The sequence below is a fragment of the Candoia aspera genome, chromosome 3, assembly GCF_035149785.1.
Source record: "Candoia aspera isolate rCanAsp1 chromosome 3, rCanAsp1.hap2, whole genome shotgun sequence".
NCBI classification, from domain to species: domain Eukaryota; kingdom Metazoa; phylum Chordata; class Lepidosauria; order Squamata; family Boidae; genus Candoia; species Candoia aspera.
The window spans coordinates 36,388,720-36,404,370 of NC_086155.1; positions in this window are offsets into that span (position 1 = coordinate 36,388,720).

A 15,651-nucleotide genomic window follows, 5' to 3' on the forward strand; every position below is an offset into this window, starting at 1 on the left:
TTCAAAATCCCAAATTTAACAGTTTGCTTTGGTATGAACCTCATTGTCATATTGCTCCCCATATAATAAAAGAGACAGAATAAAAAGTAATACTATGCCAACCTTTTTAGATGATACATATGTTTAAGTTGTAGATAATTCTCCATTGAAACAAACCATGATTTGCAAATAATATTGCTGGTAATCAGGTAGATGGTGACCTGAACATAGTATTTGGCTAAGGTTCAGTCATTTACATGATAACAGGTACAGTGGATGATTACAGGCAAGCACAATGATAGATTCACACATCATGCTAAGCCATGATATCTCCATAGTTAAGCAGCAATTGGTTGGATTTGCACAGAATACTATGTCATAAATCATGGTTTATAAGCCCCACTGGATAGATTCACACACAAAAAACAAACACACCACATTATCCTTTAGCACAGTACTTAGTGCAAACCTATAAGGCTCAAAGCCAAGATTTACATTCAACCCAATATTCTTTACATTTTAAAAAGTTGTGGGGTGTGCCTTTGGAGTCACACAATCTAATCTTTCCAGATAAACTATGGGATCATAGATGTTTGCTAAAGATAAAATGTAAGTGGTTATATAATTTCAGATAAATCCCCAAATGCCTTGTACAAACAATCCCATATCGTTTACTGGAAATTATACATGTTTTACATAAACGTACCTTACATACTTTAGCTTGCTTGCACCAATTGGAACACTGCAATGCAAAGTTGAATGTTTGCCATAAGCTTTTTCAGATTAGAGCTGGTGTATCAGTCAATACAAAATGTACTGAAATTCTGTTACTAGTACAATTAGGGAAAAAACTAGTACGATTAGGGATAATGTTTGAGAATGAAGTAAAGTATGTTTAGCTCAGTAAGAACAGCCAGACCTGGGCTGGTTTCCTAAGAGTTTAAACAGTGGCTGAGAAATTGTATTTTTTTTTTCATTAAAGAAACTGATTAAAAGATGCAAAACAACTAACAATATGTGCTGCCATAACAACTGCTAATACTTACCACCTTAAAGGAATTACACAAACCTTTCCTGAGCTGGCTCCTTGCAGAAATAGGGGACTGCAGATCCCAGAATTCTTAACCAAATCTGGCTGCATCCCCAATTCAGCTGGAGGAAGTTGAGAAAAACCAGATTAGACAAATTGATTGGATATGACTGCTAAGTCTGGTGGCTACATATAAGTTCAGAAAAAAAGGTGCCTGAGCACCAGTTGTGAGCAGCAGCAGCAGCAGCAGCAGCAGATTGTTGCTGTCCTCTCTCGCTTGTGAACTATGGGGGAGACAGAAGGACCTGAAGCCTCCACAGGACAATTTTTTCTATACTTAGGAGCTCTCTATTGTTCAATTCCAGAAATAACGAGATTCCAGTCTCTCAAACTGAATATCAAACTAAATGTTTCAGTTTGAAGTTCATATCAATAACTGTGTACCATTGAAATAGTTTCATAGACAATGTCTTCTTTTTTATGAAGAGCCAAGCATCCAGTCAGGAGCTTAACCAAAGCCTGCTTAAGAAAATCAGGTAATTCTTGTTTATCATCCCCAGAAGTACACACGGAATGTTATTCATTACATTCAGTGTATCATAGTGTTTCAGTCAAATATTGCTAGATGAGGATACACATTTTCCCAAGCCTGCCCGTAAACTTCCTACATGCAGTCCTAATACAGTATCACACACCCATTAAAGCTACACAAAGGAGGTGGTGTGTTTTTGAACTAACACAGTTAGTTAACATGGTTCCCAGACTCAGACAGCCTCCCACAAAGCTGCAGCCTCAACTGTGCCAGGAAAATCCTTTTTCCTGGCTTTTGGCCCTCAACCTGTCTCCCAGAGCTCCATTTTCCACAGCACAAAATGGTTGCTGGACTTGAAAGACTGACTTTATGTCACTGAAGACTCTGCCTCCCTTAGTGTTTCTCTGTACAAAATCTTCAGTTCAGAACACTCAATCTATTATCAAGAATCACTGCTTCTGAGAAAAAATGCTTGGGTTAGAGACCTCAGCTCCAGTCTTTCCCTTTCCCATTGCAGGCAGACATCCATCCAGTCCAGCTCTTAGTTTAGTGTCCCTAAAATCACATTAATCCTTGCAGATGGCATGTGAGAATATTTAGTGGGAGTTTTTTCAGCTATGATGGGGCTAGAAAGAGCTGGTACCAAAGAAGGGTGATTGTTTACCTTTACCTAGGACAATAAGTATTAAGAGAGACATCTTAATACTTATTTGATGACATTTGCTGGTCACAATTGGCAAATAAGGTAATTGTCTTCTATTAATGACTCCCAGCATTATATAAATGCTCTTAGCACATGAATGAATGAAGTGTGGTCCTCCAGATACTGCTGAAGTATAATTCCCAGGTGTTCTACCAAACATAGCCAATGATGAGGGACACAAAATTCATAGCTCTACAGCCTTGCATTATAGTATTATAGGAGAAGCAGAGAATCTAACATGTGATTTCTTCTTAACATACAACCTTAGCAAGGTTCCAGGCTTAGTGAACTTTCTGGTGACAGTGTAACTGCCTTTGCATAACAAAGTTTCATTTAAGCTTTTTTCCAGCTATATGCGTACTACATTAGAAAATTATTTATTAAAAATGTTCAGATCTCTGGTTCAAATAGGAAGTATGAATAACAAAAGCAAGAACATTGTGTGGTCTTGTGAGATTTTCAGCAGGGTTTCAAGCCCACAAGCAAATAATTACTGTATTAATGGAGACACAAGTATAATTGTTTAACCAGTAACAGATTAAGTTTTATCCCTATAATTCTAGATGAGGCACATTGCTCCAGGTGATTTCAAATGAAATAAAGGGGAAAATAATTCAACACATGTTAACCAAAATAGCCATTCCCCAATTTCATTTTCCTAAGCAACTGAGCAAGGATTATTTTTTAAACAATATTGATTTTATATCTGTCCATTATTTAATTCTTTGTTTCTTCTAAAAAATATTTTACTTTTTCTCAGTTTTTCACAATATGGCATAAACCTTGCTTCATGGTTTATAGTGGTGTGTAGTAATTTCCACCTTTGCTGCTTTGATTCTATCAGATGTCAGGTCCTTCTTCCTGATAATTCTCACAATGTATTCCCCAGTATAATATTGTTGCTCCAACTTTTAGGGCTCATAGGTTACACCACTATTTATTATTTATTACACCATTATTAAGTCTTTTAATTTTTAACTGGCCTGACAGATCATAGCCAGCACACAAATCATATGAAAATGTTGCTAAATGGCAAGAACATCAGGAACAAATGTCAAGAATTCCCATGAGAAATAAGGGGAGCTTTTTGTGGTGTTTGCATAGAGGGGTGGGAAAATAATTCAATTCATAAATAAACCAAAGATAAATAGAAAAAGAGGGGAAAAGGAGTTCACAATAAATAAAAATGCCTTTGTTAATATTTTGCTTTGAATTCCAGAAATCCTACTTTATGAACTGATTTTAGTAGTTAATATAACTCTTAACACAGAAAAAGTGACTCTTGCCTGAAAAATAGTGAGGGTAACTTTACTAAACTATACTGTCTGAAGAAGTTCTAAATTAAAGAGCAGCTAAAGTTGCAATACTTGGAGGTTCTACTGGCCTGGAATGCTACATCCTCCATCTTCTCGTAAAGTCATTCCCCAGCATCACATAGTCATATTTCAAATGAGGATATAATTCTTGCATTATGTTTCTATCTTGGTCTGGGTTATCTTCATACAGGTAGTCCTCGCTTAACACTGCCCTGTTTAGTGACTGATGGAAGTTACGACACACTGAAAAATTAATTTTACAACCAGTCCTCGCACTTACAACCATCACAGCACCCCCTGGTCATGTGATCAAGATTCAGGTGCTTCTCAACCAGCAGGCATTTACAACCATCACAGTATCCCATGGTCATGTGATCACCATTTGTGCACTTCACAGCCAGCTTCCGACAAGCAAAGTCAATGGAGAAGCTGGCAGTAAGATTGCAAATCGCAGTCCTATGATGTCTCGCTTAATGGCTGTGTCGCTTAGCAATGGGGTTGCCAGTCCCAGTTGTGATAGTTAAGTGAGGACTACCTGTATTTTGCCTACAAGTTGCATTGGCTTTAATGGTCTACATTGGCAAAGATTACTGGAGCTGTGTGGCCAATAAATTTAAATAAATATATAAATAAAAATAATAATACATCTCTAGTATTTTTTATCCTAAAGAAAAGGCTTATGGCCCTTCTAGAAATAGAAAACTGAAGTAGGGAATTAATTTGCTTTTGAGATTCAAATCCATCATTTGGATTTGTTGAACCCTCCCCTGTTTAAGTGTCATGAATGAAACTTGACCTGGCTTTTGACTACTATAAGTCAAACATTTTCTGTATTGCTGATTTGATCCTTGGCTTAAACAACCCTGTCACACCTAGACAGAACATGGATAGGACCAACTGGAAGAAAATCCTTTATTTTATCATCTACAGTAGTCCTCACTTAACATTGGTAATTGGGACCAGAATTTCCATCACTAAACAACGCAGTCATAAAGCATGACATCACATGACCACGCTACTTTCTGATAGAAATTCCAGTGTTTCCAGTTGCTGTCATTAAGCAAATCCCACACTGTCATTAAACGAGGACGTCACATGGTCGCCATTTGCAACCTCCTGCTGGTTTCCCCATTGAGTTTGCTTATAGGAAGCTGGCAAAAAAGGTCGCAAATGGTGATCATGTGATCACAGGATGCTGCGATATAATTGTGATTTGGGCACCAAGCTCCCAGATCATGATCATGTGACCATGGGGATGCTACAACTGACCTAAGAACAAGGATCAGTTGTAAGTTCCACTTGTTCAGCGCTGCCAAGTTCTAACTATAGCTGAATGAGTGGTTGTCAAGCAAGAACCACCTGTACCATTTCCTCCAATATATCTTTCCTCCTCCATCTTCTTCTTCAACAGCAGAGCAAAACCAACACAAGTCCCTATTACCATGATCTATTGCATTAATATTTATTTTTCTAATTTAAAGATCAATAATCCTTTCCCACTTATGCATTTTACTATAAGCTGAGGTTATATTGCAAACTACATCGTAGGGGTCAGACCCCTGAAGATTTATGAGACTGGGGGAGGGGAATATTAAACTAAATGATGTAAATATTTGTTGTCATTTGCTTTGGGACTGGAAAATTCCATATCTAAGGAGAAATTATGAAGACTGAAGCTACTGCAGTGCAAAATCTGACAGATATGGCTTTTACACATGGTGATAGTTATTGGAGGAATATTATTAAGTTGTCTTCTAGCTGTGGGCTAGAACTATTTTTCCATCATTGATGATTTATTAAATATTTCTTTTACATCTTTGAGTAAGCTTAACAAAACAATGATTTTAATACTGTGAGCCTCCCAGTTTCTTTCTGCCACTGATTGCTGGTCTGGTAGAATTGAGATAATAGAATTACAAGCAATTTCTGATCATGTTCTGGAGTGTGTATAACTATATATCATCATGCAAAGAGGGCAAGTTGCAGACCCCGTTGGTAAGAGAATTCCGTCTGGCAGGGTCCAGGAGGCGGGCCTTCTCTGCAGTAGCTCCCGCCCTCTGGAACATCTTGCCCCCAGAGGTGAGGCTATCCCCATCACTCCTGGCCTTCCGGAGGAATTTGAAGACCTGGCTCTGCCACCTGGTTTGGGGTGGGGAGGGGAGTTGTCATGTTTGGGTATGGCTAGTGCCCTAGAATGCTCGTCTCATACAGGGACTGACTTAGATCATTTCCTATTTGGATTCTATTTTTATTTATAATTATTGCTGATTTGTAATTGTACTTTTAGATATTGTATTTTTATATATTGTATTTTATTGTATATTTATTGTTTTATTGATCATTTTGTTGTAAACTGCCCAGAGTCCCTCTGGTGAGAGGAGATGGGTGGTGACAAATTTGATAAATAAATAAATAAAATATATACTGACAGTGCCAGTACACTGCATATTCTTCTTGGCAGGATGCACATGTGACAGTATATTGCTCCATGTGGAGGTAGCCTAGCCTCTTCTATATCTTACTCACAAGCATTATATGAAAGGCTCAGTTGACCACAGCCATGATTGACTGTGGTCCATATGTTAAAGTATTAGAATGTAATGTAAATATATTAATGAATGAAATGAAAGAAAAATAGATACATGACATGTTTATAAAACTAAAACAAAGGGGAAGTACGCAATATATCTGAATGAAGGTGGTTTGATTATGTGGAGCAGAGTTGATGAATTCATGCATTAAAGTGAAGGTAGAGGTATAAATATGAATGAAAGAGCTCATATGAATGCCACAAAGTATGAACTGGTTATCTGGATTGTTATGGATATATATGAAAAGAATTCATAAGTTGGTGATAGTTGCAGATTACAGTCCAGTGAATGGGGATAATGAAAGAACAGGAATGGGCTTTGGGGGAAATTGTGCAACAGGAAAAAATTATCCCATTAGGGAATGTGAATGGATGGGAGGGAGGGGGATAAGAGAATACAGAAAAAGTGATTGAGCCATTCAGAGGTTCATGTATGAATGAGAAGGGTGATGGTTTGGTGAGAATACGCTTAGGAGAAAAATACATCTTTTGAATATGTAGTTTAAATCTATGCATGCATATGCAGGCAAAGAAATAAATCTAAAAGTATTATTGATGAAAGACTAAATTTGTAAAAGATATAAGAATGATGAGATTCTGAATGTGTGAGTGTCAAGAGTGGTAAAAATGGACCAGGGAGGGAGGGAGGAAGGAAGGAGACTGAATCTAGAACATCTAGAAGAACAATCCTATATGAAACCATATTAGAAGAGAGATTAATCTACAAAGAGAATAAATGGAAAGTAAACATAAAGAAAGATGACATGGAAGCTGTTTGGAACAGAGTGAAAAGAATTACGTAAACAAACCATCACAGAAATGTGTATAGTTATGTTAATGGAAAACATGAAAAAAGATGATGATGGAATGATGAAAAAAGCAGTGGATGAGAAAAACTTTACTGCTGCAAAATAAGGAGGATGAGATATATATACAGAAGGATAAAGCCGCAAAAATTGTAGTCAAAGAGAGCGAGAAACCATTAAATTTAAGAGAGGCTGTGAAGATCAAGAGTAATTTTGATGGAAATTTTTTTAAAAAATGGTTTGGAAGTGGATGAAGAAGGCTAACCAAGGAGCTTCTAGCAAAGCAAATTAAATTAAAAATAAAAGTGATGAGGTGATTTTGGTTGAAACTGAAGTGAGAGAATGCTGAAAGGAGTATTTGAAAGATTTTTATGGGAATGAGAATGGTATATTAAAAAGTGGAATTGAAATGAATACTATAAATTTAATGCCAAGAAAAAATGATGGAAAGGAAATACTAAGTTTGGTGAGAATGTTGAAATACGGTTAGGATGCAGCAATACCTACAATGGAGGCATGGTTGGTGAAGATGATGGAACTTGCTGTGATGGCTACATTGACTTGTTTGATTAGAGAAAAGACAGTGTCTACATTTATCAGTGACTGGAAACCCCTTATGGACTTTTTGCATAAAATAGAAAAAAATGAACTTATGATTTATGGTTTTGATGATTAGATACGATAGATTATAGAAAGAAGAGAGTCATGATGTAACTTAGAGAAAGAGGTAAATTTATAATTGTGCTTTAACTGCTGTAAAGATTGGAAGCCACTGGTTTTTTTCTTTTCTTTTTCTTTCTTTCTTGCACTTTTAGCTCTCTCTCTCTGATTTCTTTCTTTTTCTTTTTTCTTCCTTACTCTATAGTAGTTTGTATTAGTTTTTACCTTTGTTTTTAAAACTTTTAATAAAATTAAAATTTAAAATAATTTTAAAAATTCTGAGGTTGCAGCTATAGATGGCATAACTGGAGAAATGTTTTAAAAATGTGAAGTTTCTTTATGGAGTGGCTTGTGGTTTGCTTACATGTGTGTTAAGTTTACAAAAGTGTCTGAGGATTGGAAGAATATCAATATTATTCCCCTATGCAAAGGGAAGGATAGCAAGAGTGAATGTAAAAACTACAGGGGAATTACTTCGTAAACTAGGCCTGGGAGGGAGGCAGTTTATTATGATGACTGCCTGATCTACAATCTCAGCCCTCTCCTAATTTTGATGACTTTTCTCCTGATTTTGGGCTGCTCTGTAAATCAGCCTTTTTCCTTTCTAACTCTTTGAGAAGAAAACATGGATCCTCAATTGTGCCAACAGAGGAAGAATTCCCCTTCCACATCTTATTCTCCTTTTTTAATTGCAACAGAACAACCATCAGTTACAGCAGCTGAATTTTACTTCTATACCTTTACCATTTTTTGAAGGTTCAAAGATCCCAGAAAATTCATCTACTTTGAGAGTATTCATGATTTTGAAAACCCTCCTTTGTTTCATTATTTGAAACAATTAAGAATTTCTGAAGAAACTCTAAAAATGTAGTGGAATTAAAATCTGAAGTTACTATTTCTTTTTAACCAGAAACCAATTATTATTCCATAGAAAAAGTGTTTCTTATTAAGGAAATAAGAAATAGTATATAAGTAAAGATTCTAAATCAGCCAGGGTGGATATAGGTAATAACTCTTTCTAAATTTGTGGTGGAATATGACATAATTCAGAATGACATTTTTTGTATTAGTAATTAAAAATTGCAATACAAGGATAGCATGTATTAAATACTATATTCCTCTTTTATGCAGATGTTTTATGGTAGTCAGTCAAATAATTATTATTTTAATTATTTTAATCTAGGTTTAGATCCTTTATTGGACTATAGTTTAACTTCAAATAAATTGAGATCTAAACTGAGACCTAACTCATGGAAAGTGCTTCCATGAGTGCTACAAGCCTATCTATATGGTGATTTTGTTAACCATCTCAGCGTCAACATGACCTTTTGCTTCTATTCTTCAGAAGACTTATTCCTGATTGGATCATTTGTTATACTTCCATCCCAAATCATCTTTTTTACTACAGGTCTACAAAGATACTTTTAAAAAAGCTTCCATTAATGAAGCTTCTATATATCTATACTTTTAAAGCCAGGAAGACATCTTGTGGAATGTGCTATCTGATTTCTTTGTTAAATGTGGATATTAGGGGTATCAGGGTTGCAGGAGCAGAACAGAAATTAATGTTAGAGGCTGATGATAGTTAATCCCTTATTGATAATTACCAATGTTCTTTACTAAAATTTGTGGACACTGTACAACACTTTATTAATAAACTTTCAGGTTATTCCATTGATAAGAATAATTCTAATATACTCCCTATTAATCTAACATTTCTATGGTTATTTGTAAAATTATTTTTCAATGGATTAATTTATTGAAATTATGATACCTAGAAAGCAGGAGGGTCTGCCAAATTAGAGGCTTTTGAGAAAATGATGAAAGCAGCATGGCAATGACTTGATGCAAGTTCTTCCCCTTTCATACATGCCTGGGACGTCACAACACAGTTAAAAAAGGGGCAGAGCTTCCGTCACAATGGCGTGACACTACTTTCATGACTTGTCCCCACTTGACCCCACCCCTTGCAGGCATCTCTGCTAAAAAGATGGTTCGCAGAAGTTAATATTCTTAATTCTTTATCTCATATTAATGTTGACATAAATAGTTAAGATCTCCCTGAGTTTATAACAAATGTTGTTAAAATAAATATTATTCCAAGGTGGATATAGAGCAATTCCTATGTTAATCTCTAAAGCTTTATACAGGATGATCTGACACCTAAATTTGTTGTATCAAAATTATGACTTTCGTATGGTAATGGGGGTTTAATTTTCCCAATTTTCATTTATACCATTAAATTTTGATCTCTGTTGTTTTTTGGAATTCAGTTTCATGAGAATTCTAGAGGAAATGTCCAATGTTTTATGCAGGGCCCTTATACTAGGAAAATCTTAATGGGTAAATGAGTTAGGTAGGGCTGTATCCTGGCTTCTGTTCTGTTCAACCTTTATAAAAATCCCCTAGATTTAGTTTTATATAATTTGGCACATCATCCCTCCAAACTTGCCCACAAGCATGTTTTAAGCTTTCTTTATATGGATGATGTAGTTCTATTGGTCCTGACTCGGGTTAAACCAAGAAGGGCCTTTCAGTCCCTTGCAGAATTTTGCACATAGGAAGTTTTAGAGATTAATTACAGTAAGACCAAGGTTATGGCCTTTCAAAGTGCCCTGAAGTCCATAGATGAAAACTAAATGAGCATGAGCTACAAATATTTAAGAATAGTCTTCCATAGTATTGGAAGCTGGAATGCAGGTCTAGAATTCATCTGACAGAATGTACAAAGATCTACTTTGGCTATTCAAAGTTTTTATAGATTTTGGGAAGCATCATATATTTGAACAGCAATTAAACTATTTATTGCCAAAGCTTGAGCACAACTGCTGTATGGTACATATATGGGAGCCTATAAAAATCTCATTGATGGAGTCCCTACATTCTAAATTTCAAAGAAATACAGTATCCTTCAGGAACCCAGCGAGTTTCAAATGTTCTCAAGCTGGACCAATAGAACCGGTGTAAATAAAATTGAAACTGCATTATAGCTTAATACATTGAATTATTGGGGAAAAAACAGTATTCCACCCTATCAGATTGGTCTCTCTAATTTCTTCTGATACATCTATTAGCAAATGGAAAAGCTCCATTGTGCATAATCACTCTGGTTACTTGCAGGATGCTGTACCAGTCTTACACTCTGACTGTGCCAAAGCTAAGCTAAGGTGAAGAATAATAGATCTAGAAAGCTAGGAAGCTGAATTTTATATGCCAATGGGGGTCTATTTAAGAGCGCGACACTTCAATTTCAGCTCAGCCAGATAACTGAGGCAGATAGACACATCCTATCAGATGAGCAATGACACTAGCAAGATGTAATGGTTTGCCAATTGCTGTTTTAGAAGGGGTGTATAAGAAAATTCCTCATAATGAACGGCTTTGCTGATGTAGAATGAGATACGAATTTTGTTTTTGAGACTGCTGCACCACTTTTTTCTGTACTGCCCTTTGACATGGATATATGTGCACATTATTTAATAGCGCCATTAGAAAATTGTCCAGGGCAACCAGACTCATTTTATCTTTGTATCTATTGTCTTATAAAAGAGAGGTGGGGGGAGGATAGAGGATAGATAGAGATAGACAGATATGCCTTCAAGTCAGTGTTGAGGACAAGTCCCTGCAGTTTTCTTGGCAATGTTTTTGGAAGTGCTTTGCCATTGCCTCCTTCCTAGGGCTGAGAGAGAGTGACTGGCCCAAGGTCACCCAGGTGGCTTCATGCCTAAGGCGGGACTAGAACTCACAGACTCTGGGTTTCTAGCCTGATGCTGTAATCACTACACCAAACTGGCTCTCATAGGAATGATACAGTCTCCCTGAATGTCTCTAAATACTACTACATTACTTGAGGATATCAAAAGGGTTAACTGCTTAATTATCTGAGAGGATGTGTACCCTAGTATTTTATATCTATTAGATATATAATTTACATACTATATTTCATTGCATTATAATCTAAATTTTAGATTTAAATTACCAGGATAACTTTGTTTTGTTTTGTTTTCATTTTCATAAGAGAATAGGTTTTATATGATTATAAATTTATAATGATTATATATTTAGATTAGGTTTATAGATTTAATATTCATCTTTTTACTTTTTACTTATTTGCTTTTTCATATTGGTATGGCTGCTTTATTGTACTTTACTTGCTGTTGTTGGGCATTGACCAAAATAAAATATTGTTCATTCACTTGCCATCTAAAGAGCAAATGAACTTAGTGGAAATCTCAGAAACATGGCATGTTTTCAGGCAGATGGCTCCTAGCACTATTAGCAGAAGGCTCTGCATACTTCCTTTAACAGATTGTCTCTGGTGAGAAAATTGAAATAATTGTGGGAAAAATTCCAAAGATAAGGGCAATTATAGACTTCATACAGCATATTCCTAGAGTGGGACAATGAAAGATGCCCTTAGAGTCATACAAAACTATGAAGTATAAGGAAGTAAACATGAATTAATGTAAGTATCGTATTCTAGTTCCCTATCACAGGGATACTGCGCCAGAAAGGTCCTGATGGCTAGCCCTTCTTCCATTATTGCCCCAGGAAAAATAGATCCTGAATGAAAGTCAACCAAATGGCCTTGAGATGAGTTGGATTAAAAATCATATGCATTGGGTTTCTAATAAAACATACTTGAGTACACCAGGATGGGGGAAGCTGACCTAAAAATAAATGAACAAATAATACAGTACAGGTAGTCCTCAACTTATGATGGCAGTTGGCACTGGAATTTCCATCGCTAAACAATGTGGTCGTAAAGCATTACTACATCGCTTAGCGACTGCAGTCCTGGTTGCCATCATTAACCAAATCCCATGGTCATGAGGCAACTTCCTGCCCATGAGGCAACTTCCTGCTCGCTTCCCACAACCAAAGTCAGTGGGGAAGCTGGCAGGAAGTTGCAAGTCCCAAGGCTGGCAGGCAGGTAAGTGGCTGCTGCTGGGTGGGGGAGGGAGCAAGGGGGTGCGCAGGGGTGTAGGAGAGGCATAGTGGGGATTGGGAAGGTTGCATGAGAGTGCAAGTAAATGTGCTAGAGGCACGGTGAGGGTTGGGGAGGGTGTGTGAGGGTGCAAGGGGGTGCACAAGAGGCATGGGTCAGGGAGAGTGTGAGAGAGTGCAGTGAAGGTCAGGGAGGGTGCATGAGGGTGTGTGGGGTGTGCAAGTGGCCAGTGTGGCACAGGTGGAGAGAGCCTGGGCAAGGGTGTGCAGATGGGGGAAACTTACCCCAGCAACTTGCAACCTCCCACTCTGGCTTCCCCTTTGACTTTCTGGGGAAGCCGGCAGGGAAAGTTGCAAATGGCAATCACATGATTGTGAGGCACTGCAACTGGTAGTAAGTGCAAAATGTTGCCAAGTGCCCAGATTGCAGTTACATGACTGCAGGGGTGCTGGGACAGCAGGAACTCTGAGGACCAGTCGTAACCACCATTTGCTCAGTGCCATCGTAACTTGGAACAGTTGCTGAACAAATGGTCATAGGTCAAGGACTACCTGTAAGTTATCTTATAGACACATGGTTAGGTATTGCAGCCTTGCCAACTCTGCCCTAGAACTCTTTATAGCTGCACCAAATCAGGAGAAAGCAATGGGTTGCTTATGGAACAGAGTTATTCTGGAACTTGTAATGTAACCACATGGAACATAATGAGTTACCAGGTTCTAAAGACTCAATTTTAACCCATTGGTTCTTAGTGTCTAGTTAATATTTTAGCATCTAGGACTCTCTTTTAGATGACCAATAGTAAGGAAAAAAATAATTTAGTCCCAATGTCTGGTTTGTCTGCATCACTGGATTAGTTGGCACTGCAGCAGCAAAGGTTTAGTTTTAAGGAGAGAGAGGGAAGTCCATTTCCAAGGGAAAACAATTTATTTCTTTTGTTTCAAATCACTTTAATTAATTATCTGATTTCCTCAGTGGAACATCAAATTTTTCAAAACTTCAATGCGACTACTATAACTTACGTGCTATATAATGTTGAACAGGTTCTTCCTTTATAAATCTGCTGTCATTCCCATTTATAAACAAGATGCTGTTTATATATAAATCAGTACAGCATAAGGGTTCAACTGTGCATATTTTCCACATAAGAAACAGCCATTAATTTTCCAGTAGAATCATTAGAGACTGATTGTATAAAACTGGAGTAATTAGAGACTTAAGCTAGAGACCTTCCTCTTCTTCCATAAGTAAAGTTGTTTTTGAGTTAGATTCAATTGCTGTTTATTTGCATAGACACATCCATACAATTTTCTTGGCATTATATGGAAGTGGTTTATCACATCCTCTTACTGGAATGTTTTTCCATTTCCCAGTCTATCCTCCAGCTCTGGAATTCCCTAGTCTTCTCCTAATCAGAACTGATCCTACTTAACTTTCCAGTTTAGTCCAGTCAACTACTGTCAGTACTGCCAGCTATTAAGGCACTTTTCATAAATATAATTCATCGTCGTCGTCATCATACAAACATACATGTAACATATTTCAATCTGCGACTTCAAATATGGGACGAAGCTAGCTTTAGTGCTAGTATAGGACTTTTGAACTTAGACCCTGCCTCAAAGATAAAAGAATATTACATGATTTTTTTTTTAATGAAAACTAATTTTACTTTATCCAGGCACAGTTTATTTCAATTGCAAAATATTTTTCAGCATTGGTTTTCCAATAATAATGAAATTCAGTTCCCTGAATTTATTTATTTTTATATGTACAGATTTGCTTAAATCCTGGTTGATCAAGAAATGTGAGACAAAGAGAAGTATTCCCCCCAACTTTTCATATGAATGTGATTCTTCCCTGAGATGAAATGCCTGCAGTAAGTTCTTTTTTTGTTAAAGCTTGCACAAAGAATGGAAAAATACTCAGTCCTCTGTAGTACAGCCCAGGTCAGTAGGAGCTTCACTTCAAACCCCAGCAGACTTGAAGTTCTACCTAAAAAAGACCTATTGAGGAAAATTATAAAAAGAGTTGAGTTCAATGTGACGTAGATCTTTCTTTATAGGTAAAGGTAGATGACTTTTATTCAAGTTTCCCATCAGCAGTTAGGGGACTCATCTTATTACTGAAATTTGTAATGGGTTACTGGAGACTTTGCCAAAGAACAAAAGGGGGAAGGGGTAATCATTATATAACTGATGACCTATATAAAACTCTTTCTAATATTTCCAGGTGTGCAATACAGGATGCAAGTTAACCAGTCTGTACTTTTTGTTTTAATGTTTATTGTAAATGAAAGGAAGTTGGGTGTCATCACTGAGTCAGTTTACAAAGCAAGAATCCCAAATTTGAGCATGCTGTAATTCTACCCTGCAGTTACCCACTCAACTAGGTGATTAATTGAAAAGGAAACACCCACCTCGGTCTGCTCTTTTGCTAACTATGCTTCATATATTATGACTTGCTTAATGATTCCTGGAACAACTTCTGAAATTATTATTGACCTAGTCTTTCTCCTTCAATTTGCATAATTCATGTCACCGGGAGATTTTCCTGATACAATTAAAAACTAAAACCAAGTGGTGGTTAAATAATCTAGATTTGCTCTAAAGCAAAATAGGAAATAGCTAGATTGGGAAAGATGCCAAAGTTTGCAAGTTCGAGCTTAAATCTTGCAGGATGGTTACAGACTACTTGATAATATGATACTAACAAGCCACTCCAAGGCCTTTTTTTCACCATGCACGGTACAGTGGCTTGATGAAAAATACAGCAGCTCTTTTGCACTTTTTGTGGAAATTGAAAAAGGGCCTCTTTGGTACAACCACTGAATATGCAAGACCTCAGCCTATTTTTGTATCCGGCCACCTGACACGTACCATGAGAGTGGCATGTCTAAAAACTGAGATTTGTTCTTGAAGAAGTATGTCGAAAGGCATTCTAAGTATGGATTGCACTGCCATGAATCTTATAGCATGTTGCTTGGATAAATTTTGAGCCAAACACCTGCAGACTATGAAGGAACACTGCTGATCTGCTAAAATGCTATTTGGCTTTGGCTGTAAAATTCCCAACAGATGTACGTGGAAA